A 15,408-nucleotide genomic window follows, 5' to 3' on the forward strand; every position below is an offset into this window, starting at 1 on the left:
ACACCACGCTGTCAATTGGTTTGGAAATGTTGTGTTTGCGATCATTTTCCGTTTTAGTTTATTTTGTTTTGTTTGGCAGGCTTTTCCCATTTCATGTTTCCACTGGTTCCCAACCATTCAACAAGCTGTTCCGCGAGCATATTGAACGTCCACTTTGTTTGTATGCTTGATGGATTTACCAGGCCATAGTTCACTACTAGCACTCTGGTTCAGTTTTGAAGGCAGATAAAAATGAAAGCATGGGAAAAAGTGAGGTAAATTTGAAAATCCTTACCGTCACATGCCCTGTCCCCAAAACGCACTCATTTTCTGAAACCGCCTTCACGTGCGTTTTTATTCCCCATAGTTTGTGCTGCTCCACATCATGCACTATTTTTTCCACTGGGTTAAACTCAAACTCGGCTTCAATCTCTTCACAATACCGTCCAATGGGAATTGGGATCGATTTAAAAGCGCGACAGTTTGGCATGACTTGAAGTGAAAGATCGTAGCGATCTCTCTCTTTCTCTCTTTCTCTCTCTTTCTTTCTCTCTTTCTATTGCTTTATCTCTCTGTACATCTCTCTGGATTTCTTTATACCTCTCTCTATCTGAGTAACTTTCAATTATGGGCACGCAAATTTTCCCGATCTGTTTTTCCGATACGCATTCCAGATCCCCACATGGGTTGGATGGCTTTTTAGTCTAAGAGAGGCTTTGTATTTGTTTTTATTTTATCTTTTGCCTTTTTATGCTCATTTATCTTTTTTTTTATCATACTTTTAGCGTAGTTCTAATCAGATGTTTAGTGAGAGAGTTTTATTTTAATTATTCGATATTCAAAATAATTGTCAGTGTGATGGTGTATGGTTTTCAGATACATGTTGAACGGGGTTTCCTGTGTTTAAAAAAAAAGTTTTTGCTCAACTGAATCCCACATTTTTTTTAAGCTGAACAAAACATCCAATAAAACTGAGTTCATATAATGTTTGAAATTGAAGGGAATGAGCTTAATTATTAAACCTGTTTTACTTACGCCACCATTCTTCCTGTTGTTTTTTTTAAAAGTATTTTATACTTCCTTCTCCAGTGTGTCTCCTTTTACAACTTCTTTTGATTTACTAAATTTTTCGGTTATAACTCGTTGCACACCTGCAAATGTTTACAGTTAATAAGACAAACTAATTTAGAATAAAACAGTAAAGGTATTACACAAAAAAGCTGAAAAGTGGCATGATGTGTGCTTGGGAGAAATAAAAATAAACAGCAGGCCACTAAACCACTGATGGTAAAGGAGGACACCAAAAAATAAAACGATAAAGACGAAACAGCAAATTTAACGGTTTTATGAGAAATTAAATGGGAATGAGAAAGAAAGCGAAAAACAAACATCAGTAACAAGACGCACGAAGCAAGTCAAAGAAAGACGCTAAACATAACCCAAAACAAATCATGCAAACGCATGCATTTCACATGCATCTCCAAAAACAGAAAACAGAAAAAGAATAAAGCAAAAAAACAGTTGCTAAAAGCACAAATAAAACACGCACAAAACTTCACCCAAACATCTACAAGCTACGATGAAAAAAACCAAAAATTGAAATTACAAAGAAAAACCAGAAAGGTCGAATGCGGGAGCGTTGCTAAATAATAAATCATGATAATTAAAAATAATTGTAATAAAACAGATATATTTTACAGTGAACACTCTGCCTTGTGTAACGTTTATTCTTAATGAGTGGTTTTTTCCCTTCATATTTGTTCCTGGAAGCTATCATTTAAATTGTGTTGTGTTTTTGCAGTAAGTTCCACTTCGATGCTGAGATTTTGTGTGTCTGATTTTCACACCGTGCAATTTTTGCATTGAAACATGAAAAGGAAAAACAAAACGTTTGCAAAGAAAGAGCAGGAGCAAAAAAGGATTATCCTGCCAGGTTTTTGGCCGCACTGATGGGCCATGAATATGTGCCGGTGAAATAAAACGATTAATTTAAAATCATTATGCGAACGGAGCACTGAACTCACACGCAACGATGGCAAGCTCGATGTTGGTTTCCCGTGGTTCGCGCTCGTTTAAAGAGTAATCATGTTAATTTCTGCGTTTATCCGGCCAGCTTGATTGATGGTGAATGGTGCCGGCAGGATAATGGGTTAACGTTGTCGTGTTTGTTTTTGTAGTTTTCGTGTGCAGTTTGGTAGTTTTCTTGCGGAAAACACGAGCAGTAGGTCATTTATTTTTCATACCCGTATCTGTTTTGTGGCTGTGTGTGTGTGTGTGAGAGAGAAAGAGCTATGGATTTATGCGCCTGGATTAATGCTATCAAATGTTGCATCAATACATTGCTTGAACGGGTTAATGTTTATGGACAGAGCGAAAGTAATTGTTGTTTGCTTGAAATGTCTACCTCCGGTTGCTAGTTTGTAGCAACTGCTGCTTCAATTCACTGCTCATAACGCTTCAGTACGTGCTCGTTACGCAGCAACTTCTTGACACGGATTCATTTGACTTTCCTACATCGCACGACTTGTCACTCGACTAATGAATCCATGATAAATTAAGTTTCACCGAGCTCTAGCTAGCTCTAAACTGAAAGTTTGCTGTTTGCACCCCGGGCCCACGCAAATCCTGGGGACGATGCAAATGGCAAGCACGATTCAACAAACAGCGACGAAGCAACCGTCCGCAATATCAGACGGATCAAGTCAGTTTCCGACGATGGTCCCGTAGGACTGGTGAGGTTGTTTAAATTTGATAAAATTTTCATCCACTGCTGTCCAGAGCGTCCAGTTTGGGATTTTTTTTGTAATTGCGTATGTGCGAGTGGGTCTGTGAGAAGTGGTACAAATTTTCACCATGAGTGTCTAAAGAGAGGACTAACAGATCCTATCAGGTAGCAAATTAAAGAGTAAGATTACAGCGGCTTACCAACAAAACCCGCCCTAAAATGTCGAGAGGGAAGTTGAAAAATCTTGGTTTGGCAAGTAGGTTTGGTGCAGTTAAAAATAATGTCCCGGGAACTGGGAGCGTTTCTGATTGTTTGTTTGTTGCTGTTCCTATATACTTGAAATGAAAATGGTAGCCGACGGCTAGCAGAAGTGGCGAGTGCCGCTTTTTTTTTGGGGCGAGTGCGCCTCAACGAGAAGCTTGAGGTGGGTTCGCGTGTGAGGTCCTGTAGCATCCCGGGAGTGTACTGAGTCCACGGGTACACAGCCAGACCCAGGAAGTATTATACCGCTGCACTGAGTGACTCTCCTCGTTCTCATGCGGCGTTCAGGAGAAAGAACAAAATCAAAAAGCACACAGAGGTGCCTCCCGGTCAACATTCGACATTCGTGCTGAACGGTGGCATTATTGCATTCAGATCCAGTTGAACCATAGCAAAGAGAGGCATGCTGCGGCCTCGTAGGGAAACTGCAAGCGAGCTGACCGTTGTGTACGGCCACTGTTTCGTGGAGCAAATTAAAACAAGTTTTCCCGGGACAAAGAGCCGCACGCTGTGGGCGCCGCACGGCTTGTACCTCGTTCGAGGCTGTTTTTTTAATGTGTTGTGAATTTTTCAAAGCGCCTTGACTTTGGCTTCCTGTGTGTGTTTCGTCATTTTGCGCATTTAAGGTTCGTCGTTTGCAACCCAAGCTGCAGCGCGGTTTTGCGTTGTGTGCAGTTTCTATTTGAGCCTCGCTTAATATTGGCAGCGGATGCTGGCGGCGAAGGTAAAAATGCATGCATACCTTACCTCCCGCCCTTGCTGTGAAATGGGCCACTGGGCGTGAGATGGGAAGGTTGGCAGTGTAATCTCTCCACTGATCCTCTTGGCCAGTCCAATAAAGTTGGTCGTGCGTCGGGGTGTCAGGGCCACAGATTTACAGGAGGGATTTTCGCTGCAAAGTTTCACTCTGGGTTTAATATCCGGGACCATGCTCGGCAAAAAGGGATCTCCGTAACATCCGTGTCCGGGCGGGCGAGTGTCACAAATGGTGTTATAACGGCAGCACCGAGCACCGACACCATCAACGCCCCAGGGAAGCGAAGCATGTAGTATGCGTGTGTGTGTGTGTGTGTGTGTGTGTGTGTGTGAGTGTGTGGCTAAAGCCAGCCCACGCAGTAAGTCTTTTCCAGTGAAAAGCGCCCCCTGGTTAGGATCGTTGCTTTTTTGGTGTTGTCATTGCCAGTACTGGGGAGATGGTGTAGTTTGTAGTATTTTTGATTTGGATTTCCTTTCGTTTGCCGCTGAGCGCAGGTGACTGTTGAGCCGACTCGGTGTGTACCTTTCCGATCGACCTGGACACGGATACGCGTTTCTGGCTTAAAGTAAGTCAAACTGCAGTTGGATTTCGATGGTCTGCTAGATTCAACACACACATACACATACCCGTGCCCACACACCACCAGGCATTATATTAGGGTAGCGCTAGCTGCAACAAAATCGCCCCGAAGGCACTGGAAGTTGGCCTTATGTCACCTGCTCGAATTCAATCCGGGCTGTGACTGTCGTACGAGACTTTGTTGGTATTTTTTTTCTCATGAAGGCTTGGGACGTTTTTTTTTGTGTTTGTTTATTTTGCTGTTGTATTACAAACTAGCACCAGTTCGCTGTCTATCCATTGCTCTCTCGCTTTCTCGGATAAGGAAATGTGTTAAAGCTTTCGTTTTAGTTGTCGTAGAAGCGAACCGTTTCCGGCAAAATTGTGCTGTAAGGTAAGGCACAGCCCGTTGTGGGATGAGCTGTCACAGCGCAAATGACCCAATTACAACGAAAAGAAAACAAACTCACATATATACCCACAAGCGAAGTAATGAACTCGTCAACTCGTGTTGTGACAGTGCCGCCGGTCTATTTGTCGGAGTTGTTCCGAAATTCGCTCGGCATCCCCACAACCACTGTGCAGTGTCAACGCGTGGTGTTATCATGCGCTCGCAGGGACACCAAAAGGTCCTGTCGTACATGTGCAACGCCAAAAGGTGTGATCACAAAAAAAGAGTAGAAAAAAAAAAATAGAGACAAATTCACGCCAGCACATCGGGAAGATTTAGCAACCTTGGGGGCACTAGCCTGAGCGCCCCGTACCATGCTGAAGCTACTTAGCATCTTGAGCAAACGTTTGCGCCGTTTCTGCGTGCAGCCTACGGAACCGCGCACATACACGGGGTGAAAGAGGCGAACGCTCTAACCTCGGTACGTGACTTGATGCAGTTAGAAAAATTTAAATTTTATGCAAATACTCGACTTCCGACGATTACTCCAGGCACGAATGTGGGAAAAGCAGGCGGGTGTGTGTGTGTGTGTGTGTGTGTGTGTGTGTATGTGTGTGTGTGTGTGTGTGTATGAGGAACGATTTGCGGTGTTCGTTTCGGTTGCTGCTACGACGTCATAGGGAAGCGTAGAAAGAGGTTTAAAGTAGGAAAGGAGGGATTGATGAGGGGGGATTGTGGATGAAGCTCCGAAACACAAACCGCATTCGCAAACTTTTTCTTTCACAAACGGCTGCTCTGCACCCATCACGACGGCAGTAGCAAACATTCGTCGCGGAGGTGACGGTAAAAATCTGTCCTTTTTTTTTTTTTGGTGCTGGGAAGTTGGGTCAGATTCGAAACACGGATGACGCGAGAGCAAAGTGTGATGCGAGTGGTTCTCGGATGGGGGTCTTCCATCACTCACGAATCCCTTCCAAGCGCCACGGTGTTTGGGTCGGTGTGTGCTGCAGGAGCGCTCATCGATCGTGCCAACTACGCCCAGCAGCAGCCCGAGATGCCGGAAATGTTCCAGGGGGACTGGGAGAAGCGAGAGAACAGGCAGGAAAGGAAATGAGGGAGAGCGCACCCCAAACGCCAGCGCCCAAACGCACAAGACGTCCGCTCCGGATAGTGATAGTGATTTATGGATTTTAATCTGCACGATATTGCTCGAAGGTGCTGCTGTGCTTGAATAATTTATTCTTTGTAAATAGTTGCGGCACCGGGGCACGTTGCGGCTAAATAGGGGGAAACCGATGGCCCGCTCCGTTTCGGACCGGAGTATCTCTCCTGGGGGCACAGAGGAGAGTGTGAGGGCAAGGAAAAGGCTCGGCTCGAAGAAAGAAGTGAGAAGGAGAGAAGGCACGCCGAAGCAAGAAGAGAAGATGGCTTTCTTCTCCGGCATCTTCTATCATCCCCTATCCCGTTTTCCGCAGAGAAAGCACCACCGCCAAAGTGAAGGCACGGGAAGATGGTCGCCTTGGCGCGCTGGGTGATTATTATTACGATTATTATGCTAGCAAATGGCTCACAGGTATATCCGATGGATGTGCGCTGAATTCAAATGAAGCAGGCAGCAGCGTGTGACTCAGGAGGGCCCGGAGCGTTCTCCCGGGTGATTTAAGCGAGTGAGAGAAAGCAGGCGGCGGTGCTAGACGATCTCCTCCGTTCACTCTAACCTCGCTTCATCTGCCGCTTGTGCTTCTACAATAATCTAATGCGTTTGATAGTTTGTAAATCTTTGATGCGTCATCCCCCTATTTGTGTGTGGTTTGAGCGTACCGGCAAATGGGAATAAATGCAAAGGATTGTGTGTGTGCACAATGGTGCGCTTGTGCACTATTCTGATCTCTATAGGCGTGTGCGATGAAAAGATTTGCCTTCCATAGACAAGCAGCACAATAAACTGAAACGGGGAGCTAACGAAAAGCGCGCACTTACTTAAAGCGGTCAAATAGACAAATGAATCGTACTGAAAAATTAGCAAATATGGGCTGTTTTATTATTTGTTGCCGTATTACTCGACTACTTCTTATTTTTTGACAAAGTATTTGAAGTGACGGCGTCAAAGGCGTCATCCATCAATTACGTATCGCTGAAAGGGATGCGAGGGGGTGTCGTCAAACGTTACGTTATGTTGCATAGGGAAGAGGAGAAGTTAGCCTTTTGTTCTTCTTCTTCTATTTGGCGTAACGTCCTACCGGATAGTCAATCCTTGCTACGGGGGGGCTGTCCATTTTGGGTTTGAACCCATGGCCCTATGACGGGCATGTTATTGAGTCGTTCTAGTTGACGACTGTACCACGAGACCGCCCCCTTCTGTTACGTAACGCTTGAGTCAACCGCGATACTCTGTTTGACAAGCTGAGCTTAAAGCCGACACAAGCATAATTATGACTTTTTCTGACTGTGAACAGTGCTACCAAATCAAACTGCTTTAGTCACCAACACTCATGACTGAAACGAAGCTCAAATCAGATCACGTACACAACTGAGATGATCAGTGACGAGACTCAAACAGTTGGTGGAGTAATCACATGCTTGGTGACATTTTGATTAGCGCCCAACTCTTGATCACTCACTTTGTCACGGACTTTTTGTCGGTGATGTTTACGACATTCTTGGAATATACTTGGCGTGTGGGCTCAAGCAACAAAATGAGCATGCTTTCTCCCTATGTCTGTTTTGATTATCTGTCGGGTCAAACAGAGCGAGTAAACATGCTTATTATGTTTTTTTTGGAATCACTCGCATGCACCGTATATCATCCATAACCATCGCGATGATCACTGAAAAAAAAAAATCGCAAGAGTTGGTTGCGTCACCAAGCATGTGATGGTCGCAACAACTGTTTGAGTCTCACCTTTGATCATCACAGTAGAGCTCGTAACGGTGATATGATTTTGTTTCAGTCGGAATTTGTCATGACTATTTCAGTAACTTTTTGCAGAACTGATTACAGTATAAAAAGTTATGACTTAGTGATTGACCAAGCGATGGTAGCAAAAATGTCATGAAGCATGTATTGGTCACACCAATCGTTTTGAGTATCACCTCTAATTATCACAATTGATTACGTGATGCTGACATGAATTTTGTTTCAGTCAGATTTTGTTATGACATTGACAGTGACATTCTGCAGCACTGAATATATTAAAAGCCAAAGAAACATTTCTAGAAAGATGGGCATATCTTTGAGAAACCGATTATTAAAATCTTTTTGAATTTGATTGCTCTAAGGGACAACTTTGCTTTAAGTTTAATGTGATATGATTTGGACACGTTTCATTTAAAAAATGTTTAATGAATCACAATAAAATAAGATATTCGAAGGAGGAGGGAGAAGGGAAGAAGGAAGGGGTTCTTTCAACTTTAAAATTTGTTAGGCAGCGGGGTCATAAGGCTTTCTTAAACCGAGAAAGCATTCTCAAGCACTCATTTAAATTTATGAAGCTCTCAAAACTTGTTCTCAGACGCAGGCCGATAGCTGTAGTCAGTTTTTTTCACTATGAGAAACTGATATTGCTGATATATGGAGTTGAGGGGGTTTCTAGATCCATATCCAGTTCGACGCTAACGCTTTTCTGTATGACAGTATAACGCTTTGATGCAGACTGGGTCTTTGAAATCTCTTGTTATCCGAAACAACATGCCAAGCAATTGATTACCTCGGGTAATCACCTCCTCTGTTTGCTGGTCAAATGACAGCTTTAAATCAAGTATGACTCCGAGATCCTTCATAGCATTAGTGCGTTCTATTGGTAAACCGTTAACTGTGTAGCTGGTGTTCTTAATTTCTCGTGCTCGTGTGAATGAAATGACTCGGCATTTTTCAGTGCAGTCATCAGTCATCATCAGTCATCATTCAGTTATCTGCATACATTAAATGATCCGCTGCAGGTACTACATACGATAGGTCGTTGATGAACAGTAGAGGACCCAGGTTGCTACCTTGTGGCACACCAGATGATGCAATGAAAGACCTTGAATGGCACCGTTGGAAAGATACAGCATACGATCGATTGACAAGGTACGATTCTAACCAGCATATTAAATTTCGCCCAAGTCCCAACTTATTCATCTTGGCTAAAAGGATGTTGTGATCGATGCTATCAAAAGCAGCCTTTAAATCTATATAAAATGCATCTGTTTGCATCCTGCTATCCACGTTACGGAGACATTGTGATGTAAAGTCAACAAGGTTAGTAATCGTCGACCGCTTTGGAACGAAACCGTGTTGTTGGGGGCTAATATAGTGATAAGAAGCCGTGATTAAACTTGTTTGTTTCACTTTCTCAAAAACTTTGGCTACAGCACTGAGTGATATTATGCCTCTATAGTTGGCTGCATCTTCCTTGTAACCTTTTTTAAATATGGGAACAATCCATGAACTCTTCCAAATAGAGGAGAATTCTCCTTGTTGCAGAGGAAAACTAAAAATTGTGGTGAAGATCGGCGCAATGGACTCACAGCATCGGCTGAAAATGATGGCATGAATACCATCTGGGCCAGCACTAGCTTTGGGCTTGACTGCTTTGAGCACATTTTGTACAGATTCTTGCGATATATTAGTTAAATTTAAGTCGATGACATCATTAGGAGTATTAATTGTAGCGTTGTTGATAATATTGTCATCAGTAGTTGAGATTGTGTATGCCTCCTCGAATCTACACGCAAATATGTATGTCACAAATATCTGAAGCAGTTTAATTGGAGCTTGAAATAAAAAATAGGTTATTGATCGCATATGTTTTAAACCTTTTCCAATTATGAACATTGAAAACCATTTCCAACGTAATTACCCAGACACGAATAGCACAATTGTTCATATTCCAAAAAGCTAATCGCTGCATCGCAACGTCAACTTTCGTAAAGATTCTCAATAGATTTTCAAACCGATTTTGTGCCGATTCAACAAACGCTGAGAACGTAGCTTTCTCAAAACCCCAACCCATGGCTTAGAGGGGGAGAGGGTCAAAACGTTGCAATGTTTGCGTTACGTCATTTATGGATAATATCTTATGAGCTCTAGGGATTTCATTGTGTCTTAGTCGTGAATCTTCCCAGCTCTATATTAAGTTATGGTATGAAGAGTCGTGAAAAACCATCTTAGCTTTGAACATGTTTTGCTCCGAGGATGAGCTGCATTTTAAGCTTCTCGCTTATAATTGAACCATAGAGTTCGATTGATTTAACCAATTAAGCTATATTAACCTTTCTATTTCGTCCACCACGGTTATGGCTCCATACGAATTCAAAGATGCAGAGTCATCATGTTTTATTCCTCTCTATTTCGAAGCAAATAGCGACAAACAAAAGAACATTAAAACATATTATCGGTTGTTTTTTTTTTTACAAAGAACCATTCAAAACACAGCCACCAATTCATCTCAAATCCGCATTACTTATGCCACGCGTAAGACCAAGCCAGCTCAGCACTTGGCAGCTGGCAGAATACGCACACGCTTAGCTAAGCATCATTGGCGAATCGAGGGTTACAATATTTTATGTTAATTAACTAACACCGGCTGGTTTCCTTTGAGACACACTCCCATGACTGGGTTGAGTGGAGCAAAAGAGAGAGAGAGAAAGAGAGACAAGAACAACACACAAAAGCACCAGGTATCATAATAAACAGATGATTGGGCCCTGGGTTTCCAAACGTGGGTATGATATATGACTCGTTGCAGCTGAGCCTGCACAGACTGGGTCTGTGAACACAGCGTGGAAAACCCGCACTACACTACATGCAAGGATAGAGAGAGAGTGAGAGTGGGCAAAAGAGAAAACCAAAAGTCACAACCCAGCATTTCTTTCCTTCCCTCACTTCGTTTTTTTTTGTCATACGTTTTATTGGACCAGTAAGATATATTGTTCGTTGCTTCCGATTGCCGGCCACATACGGGATCTCAGTCTCTAACCCCCCCTCCCCTCCCCTCTACCGGTTGCTGCTCGTTTAACTAGCGAGGGAACATCTGTGCTGTAAGCTTAAACGCTTTGTCTTTCATCGTTTTGCTAATGTTTTGTCGGAAGCACATGAGTTCGAGCACCACACACACACACACACAGACACACACACATACACTCATACACATACAGAAACGCAAAATTTTAAAAGAAACGAACTCACATTCACCCAGTCTATACCTACTCTTTCTCTCTCTCTCTCTCGCGCCTCTCCTCTATACGCACAAGAAGCGGGAAGATAACGCGGGAAAAGCATGTTCAGCGCCACGCGAGAGTTTCCAACATTCTCACCCTTCGGAATGAAAGCACGTCCTGGAGTCAGTGTTGGTCCCGGTGAGCAAACCCCTACTCCTACCGTGCAGGCTGGCTTCGTTCTCACTATCCTTCCCTGCCCTAGCGTACCGGATATTCCGCTTGCGTGTGAATCCATTTCATTGGTGGCGTTTGTGTGTGTTTTTTGACTGTTCGTGCTGTGTGTTGGTTTTCTTTCACTGCTGGCGCGCGCGCGTTTTTTTGTATGTATGTCCGCACAACTTATCAGCTTCGGGGTTTGGGGTGTCGTTTGCTGTGATGTGTGAAATTTAATAATCAGATAATACCCGCCACACACATGCATCGTTCCACGAGCGAGTAGCAATGCCGGGTGTTTTTTTCTTCTTCTTCTTATTGCAGTGCCTTTCTTCTTCCTTCTTTCACACACAATCGTACAGACAGTGCGTCAACTTGTATTCCACCCCGGCCCAACTTTTCACAGGCTCAACCCACTGCCAGCGCCGTTGCGTGTGAACGGCCGCTTTGTTAAAACGGAAATTGGGTACGATATAAATTTAAGCCAATTTGCTTCAAAACATCTAATGATCCTCAACGCTGGATGCTGGCGATTTAGAGAGAGAGAGAGAGAGAGAGAGAGAGAGAGAAAGAGAGAGAGAGAGAGAGATTCAAGACAGAAGAAAAAGCGCACATAATCGCAGGTGAGTTTCAGGGAAAAGGACACGGCATGGGAGGAGTTTCCCGTACATGGCTTGGACAGAAATTAGATTTATCCCAATATAAATCACATCTCACACACCCCTGAAGAGGTTTGTCAGGTAGTGTCGGCTGTGTCGGTTGTGTATGTGTGTGTGCGTGTGTATTTGTCCTCGACATACCGCAGTAGGGGTGCATACGGATGAGGTTTGAAGAATTACGAGGGGCGTGTGAACAATGACCAACCACTTAGTGGGCTGTCTAGTGCGACGTCCCGTCTTCTTGAGTGCACTCTGTGTTGAGGCGCCTTTTTCAATGAGTTTTCGGAACGATTTAAAGACCCGTTCTAGGGCACACGCAGGCCAAGAGAAGGAAAACACGGCACACCTTAAAGCGGATGCTTTGTATCTACGCCCTGTACAGGGCGTTTTCTTCTCTCCTCTTAGTGGGAAAACAAAATCTGTTAACGTTGGCAAACGCGCGACGAAACCACTCGCCGGGTCGCTCTTTCCCATTTTGCACTCGGAAGGATGGGATAAAAAATTGAAAATCATGAAATGAAACATTAGTCAGCGGGGTGAGCATAATTTGTCAAACACGGTAACGAGGCCTCAAATCGGTGGCGGTGCGTGTCGTGCGTGTGTCACCGAGTCGAGGATGCCGAGCCGCGATCTCGTTACATCGTTGCGCATGAAGGTCAAAAATTTGAGTCAGGCTGCTGTTTTTACACAGCATAACAAAGCCGAGCAAAAAAAAAAACGACAATCGGCTAACTAAAGAGGCCAACCGAGTCGGCGAAGGTTTACAGGCGCCCTTTGAGGCGTGGAAATTACCCGGGCAAAATACTCTCTAGATGATAAATAACCCTCCTGAGCAGCAGGAGCGTTTATTCATTTTTGTCAATCTTACGCCGATGTGGGCTAAAAGGTGTACATCAGGGATGTCAAACTCATTTAACCCCGCGGGCGCTGCTGAAATTTGTAGCACGAGTTGAGCCGAGTTTTTATATAAAATTATATGAGTGTGGGGCAGCGGTTATGTTGCAATAGTTAAAATATTGATGTTAAATTACGAGAATAAAATTAACTATAGCAAATTATTTTCAAATGACCATTATCTTCTGTTCTTTCAAAAATGTCTACAAACAGATAACTCTTTTCTCTAAAGTTTTTTTGAACTAAAGATTCAGTAATCCTTTCGGTAAAAAGAATGTTTACTGTATCATTTAGTAATGTTCGGTGCTTACCGAAATGGCAGCTCGTTTACTCACGTTTAAATCACAGTAAAGCCTTTTCTAATATTGGGGCCCTTCGCGATTCTAGTCAGTTTTTTGTATGAAGTTTGACAGTTGGAGGCTGAAATCATGTAAACACTCCATACAAAACCACACACAAAACTAGCCTGCAATTTTCATTCTAGATTATTCTAGACACAAAGCTAGAATTATACTCGAGTACCTGCTCGAAAAATGGAAAAAAAAAACAAGGTGGTGTTTACATTTACCCCAAGGTGCATTAAAGAGATCTGGTGATGGAATCCAGAATCAAAGTGTGTGTAGTCCAGGTGTTTCCATGGCATGTTGTTTTTATAACCAATTTTGAATATCACTTTTTGACAGGATGGGTGAAATTTTTTTTTTGTTCAAACAAGCTTTCTGGAGGCTTGACGAATACACAAAACCCTTTTAAAATCTTTATCTAGAAACAGAAGCAATAAAAATCAGCCTTCTAAATTCATACACCTTGGGATAAGCCCACCTGTATATTATACTCACTTAGACAACTGCCGGAAAACTGCTATACAATGCAAACAGCTGACAGGCTGAAATTTCAGCCTACGAACTTAAAACGGAAAGGGCCCCATTGCTGATTTTTCAGTAGTTGGCTGCGATTAAAAAGAAACTAAATATTTCTTTAATTGAGTTATTTTTATTGATGTGCAGAGATTGAAAGTCCCTCAGCTCACGTTCATCCATGTTGTATATTGTTTGTTTAATTCAGCAAGCACAGTGAATTGTAGTCGATGTTGTACACACCAACACGGCTACCTTGTTTTTTTTTTTTTAATTAACCTCGCAAGCCGAAATCTCGTCTGAATTTTTATCGGAGTGCCTGTAAGCGTCTACCAAATCAGCGCTTTTTTTTGCATATCACGAGCAAGAGGATACTGCGTTGCTTTGTTTGGGTGTTCTGACTGACCGGTCGATTTGAATTGCTGCATTTTCAGTAATTTGTTTTACTGATATTCAGTGAAGCGACGAATTTGAGGCTCGACCATGCCTAAAACAGAATGCCCAAAACATGTGACACCTTGCGTTTTTAATTCCTACTGTTGGAGTGATTTTGTTATTTTTTCCAATTCTTTTTCTTATAGGATACCCAAAAATTGATTGCCCAAAAGTTAAAAAAAATTAATGTTCCAAAGCCACATACAGAAATCTAAAATGTGAAACTGAAATCCAAATTGTATCTTTAAAAAAAATGTTCATAAAGTATTTGTTGGTAACAAATTTATCAACCGGAAAGTGCATGACAGAATTTTTATTCATGTTTCAACCATTTCTCTAAACTTGTCCGAGTTTGAATACTCATTTCATCAAAATGCACATGAACTATTTTCCAACAGTTTTTTGGAATTATTATCTTTTTTGTGAAAACATGCATAAAGAGAAGGTGCAATGAAAAAAAAAACTGACAAGGCTTAATGATGTAATATTGTCTAACAATTATTAGAGAAACCTTCGAAGTTGAAAATCGTTTCATATTTCAGGTGTTTGGAATAGACTGCCGTGTACTGTAGAAGCAGAAATGGTTCTACAAATACATTTTGTCTCAGGCGGTCGCGGACACCCCGAAAGACCACATTCGGCCATCAGACCACCAGTTTGACATCTCTGGTATAAAGGAATGTAGAGCACAGAGATGACTGGCTTTCGACTTGACGCGTTTGATGCATGTGGTGATGAAATGCGTCCTATTCGACCAGCGTGAACCATTTTCATTTCGGTACGGTTTGCTTCCCGGCAGCAGATAAAGGCACACCGATTGTGGGTGCGGTGTGAGATGGGATCATGTTTTATTTTAAATGATTGTAAGGGCTTTAAGCTTTAAGAAAGGTTCCGTTGTGAATGCCTACTCTTACGTAAAATTGTCTTTGTTAGACAAGCTTAGAATATTCAAGCTGTGACAAGGATGTACGGGAAGAATTTTAAATTTTTCCTGTGACTCGCTCTTCATCGTATTTTAGAAAATGCTTTTCAAAAACATTGTATCTAACAGCAATGCAATATATTTCTGGCAACAGCCAAATATAGCTCCCTCACATACCTTACTTGCTTGCTGTCCACGAAAAAAGGGTGTTCCACTGGCAGTGCAGTTCATTTGGCGGCGAGCTAAAAATATCGTTACAAGGTGGTAAAATGTCTAGCCTCCTGTAGTTGTGACATCCCAAGTGAGCAGCGCGCATACTGTCGTCTTGTCTGCAGGTAATATTACGAACGACGCTTTCGTTCGTTACAGGCAGAGTGGCTGGAGCCAAAAAAAGAGAGGTCAGAATAAGCGAAGCAAAAACTCAAGCCATCACGTTGACAGATTCCACCTGGACCTGGCTTTTGTGCGCTGCACAGTGCTTGCACCATTTTCTTGCCTGCTAATTTCCTTCGCATACTGTTACTGCAGGTTGGTAAGTTTTCCGCTTGCTTTTCTTCCCCGCAGAAAAGGCCAAAAAGGCTAAAAAGGCGTCCTGTGCTTCAAACAGCTCTCCGAA

This window comes from Anopheles arabiensis, chromosome X (genome assembly GCF_016920715.1).
Source record: "Anopheles arabiensis isolate DONGOLA chromosome X, AaraD3, whole genome shotgun sequence".
Lineage (NCBI taxonomy): Eukaryota > Metazoa > Arthropoda > Insecta > Diptera > Culicidae > Anopheles > Anopheles arabiensis.